We start from the raw sequence: 2,826 nt of genomic DNA on the forward strand, positions 1-2,826 counted from the left end.
CGGGGGTCCTGGGGCCAGCAGCCGGGCTCTCCCTCCCGCCGTCAGGCCCGCGGGCGCGGCCCAGGCCTGCATGCAGGCCCCTCAGAGAGCCTGGGCCAGGGCCGAGCGTGTGAAGGAGGGACGGAGCCGAGGAAACTAGAAAATGGCCTCTCCAGGCCCCGCCCTGGAGTAACTGTCTTCCCAGGCTCGCCCTTGGGTGGGGGCCGAGGAGGGCAGCTGAGAGGAGCTGCGTGGTTAACGTTAGGGAGGAAAGTTCTGGTGAGGAGAGGGTGGCCCCCCGCCCACAGCGTTCCAGGGCATCCGTTGCCTTGGGGGGAGGGGCAGGGCCTCCCCTCCCCCCACCCGAGCTCACAGGCCCCCCGGGGTGCTGGCCCCACTGGGGCTCCGACCCGCCTCTGCCTCTGTGGGAAGTGCGTCCCCTGCGGGGCTGGCTTCCTTGGGCGGAGGGGGGAGGGACAGAAGCGTCCCCCAGCCTCAGAGCTGGGGTAGACTTTGACATCTCTCTCCCCCGAACCTGGGTTTGGGGCGCAAGCAGCCAGTACAGGGTGGAGACGCCATCGTGCGGGGGGCGCGGGGGCTTCCCGCGCCCTCAGCCCCGGTGGCCTGCTCTGGCTGGTGGCCGAGGCGCAGCCCGGGAGCCCTGGCTCCATCTCCCTCCTCACACGCGGCCGCGGCGTGTGGACACCTCGCCCGGGGAAGAGCCGAAGCGCTGAGGGCGGGAGACCAGCCTGCGCCCCACGCTCAGCAGCGGGGAGCCCGGGCCCCACGCCTGCCAGGAATCGACTGTTCCCAGGCGCTGCTGGTTGTCTGTCTACCTTCGCTGTCCAGATGGGGAAACTGAGGCTTCAGAGAGGTTGGGACGTAATGTCCCCAGTGATACCCGGCCGGGAAAAGGCGGCCAAGCGTTTGCGGTTTACCCCATTGCGGGCAGCCCCCCTCCACCGCCCCCAGACACTGTGGCACGTTGTTTTACACACTTGTCGCTTTCTGAGATGGCCCTGCCTCGGCCTGCCGCCCCCACCGGAGCAGCGACCCTGTCTCACTCACTGCTGCATCGGGCCTGGCACGTAGTAGGCCCTCAGTAGATGTGCTGAATGAATGAGATGGGATTCAGACCCAGGTCGGAGGCGAGCGCGTCCGGCCACAGCACCGACCCTGCGCGGGTCACAAAGCATTTGTGCGCTGAGCCCCCCGGGCCGCCCGGCAGAGCAGGCAGGGACCTCGCGGCGCCGCGACGCCTTGGGAAGCCCTAGTGGGAGCCTGCGGTGACCCCTGCGAGGCCCCCAGGGTCTGTCTCCAGCGTTACTTCCCTGTCCCGCTTGGGGACCCTCCACTTTTCTGCGAGTCAGGAGCGCGTTAGCAACCGCCCTGGAAGTTTCCTCCTGCCCTGACGGGGCCCGAGGGTGGGGACGCTGTGGCTGCGCGGGGCAGCCGGCAACAGAGGCGTCCCGCTTGGACGGCCACCCAGCACCTGCCACGGCCCCTCCTCGGCCAAGTTCAATCCGGCCCTAACTGCGCTGCGGGGAAGCCGCAGGGGCTCCGGCTTGTGGGCGTCCTGNCCTCCCCTGCTCGCACTGTCTCTCTCTCAGAAATAAAACATTAAAAATTTTAAAAAAAAATCTATTTGAAGAGGAGGAAAAAACCCCACCAACCAAACCACCGCAGCCTGGAGCCTGACCTCAGGAGCTCTCAAGACAGTTNTCATCTGTCGGGACAGTCGGGCTTTAAGGCTTTGGGGACCCTTAGCCCACGGCCGACCCGTGTGCCCTGCCCCGCCCCCGCCCCCCGTTTTGCAGGACGAAGCTGAGGCCCAGGAAAGGCGTGGGGCCGCTGGGGGCATTTGGACTCTCCTCCAAGTCTGTCTGTCTGTCCAGCTGGCTGGGCGCAGGGAGGGAGAGCAAGGCCAGAGAGAAGCACCCCTGTCCGGGTGTGGACGACAGTCCGAAAGAAGGCGGTTCACCCCGCCCCCCCGGCTCGGGATCCTCGGGTCACTGGCAACAGCCAAGGGACCGCGAGGAGGGACTGAGCTCCGACCCGCTGTGCTCGGGCTCTGCCCGCATCGCGGCCCCGAGGATCGAGAAAGCTTGGTGGCCTCCCTGTCGCCAGGGGTTCAGAGGCCAAGGCGGCCCCAAACCGTGGGATGCCGCCNCACCCGCCACAGTCACGGTGCCGCGTCTTTCTTCCCCGCACGTCTCACTACTGGGCAGTCTGTGCATTTCTAACCCTCGGCCTTGGGTGTCACGGAGGCCTCTGTACGCGGCACACAATAGATGCTCAATAAATATTTGTTTGAATAAGTGAAATAAAAAAGGAACCCCCGGAGTACAGAGATTTGGCCCGGACTTTTCTGTCTCCCGCAGGAGAGCCCGGAGAGTGACGGCCGGGACCCCCACTTTCCCGGAGTCCCCATCTCAGGTCAGCGCTGCCGACGGGGGGCCGTTCCCCGGAGCCGAGCTGGGCACGGGCAGGACGGGCCCCCGGGGGCAGCTTTGTGTCCAGGGAACCGGGGACGGCTTTCAACGCCAGGGTTGACCACGACCCATGAGGACGTGGCGTCTTCGGGTTAAGTGCCGGCCGACGCCGCGGTCAACGGCGGGGGGCCTTTGGGGGCGTAAGGAAAAGGGGTCCTGGCGCCCCACGGGCAAGGCTAGTGCCGGCCCTCCCCCAGGGGGCTCGGCAGTGCTGGGTGTCCAGTCAGCGCCTCTCCGGAGCGGGGGGTGCAGCCCCCCTCCGTTTCGCGGGGGCCCCCGAGCACTCGGGTGGGGGGCGCAGCAGCCCTCGAAGGCCCTGGCCGAGGAGAAGGCACGGAGCCCCGCGCTTCGGTCC

The 2,826-nt window shown here is 67.3% G+C and overlaps 1 protein-coding gene and 1 long non-coding RNA gene across 3 annotated transcripts in view; both read right to left on the minus strand.

The window, feature by feature from the left end:
* CNBP (CCHC-type zinc finger nucleic acid binding protein) overlaps positions 1-2,826 on the minus strand; it is a 363,505-nt gene that overhangs the window by 120,461 nt on the left and 240,218 nt on the right. The gene's annotated exons all lie outside the window — the stretch shown is intronic.
* LOC144233820 (uncharacterized) overlaps positions 1-2,826 on the minus strand; it is a 28,240-nt gene that overhangs the window by 23,855 nt on the left and 1,559 nt on the right. The window lies entirely within an intron of this gene.

The sequence above is a fragment of the Crocuta crocuta genome, unplaced genomic scaffold, assembly GCF_008692635.1.
Source record: "Crocuta crocuta isolate KB4526 unplaced genomic scaffold, BGI_CrCroc_1.0 scaffold296, whole genome shotgun sequence".
In the NCBI taxonomy this organism is placed as follows: domain Eukaryota; kingdom Metazoa; phylum Chordata; class Mammalia; order Carnivora; family Hyaenidae; genus Crocuta; species Crocuta crocuta.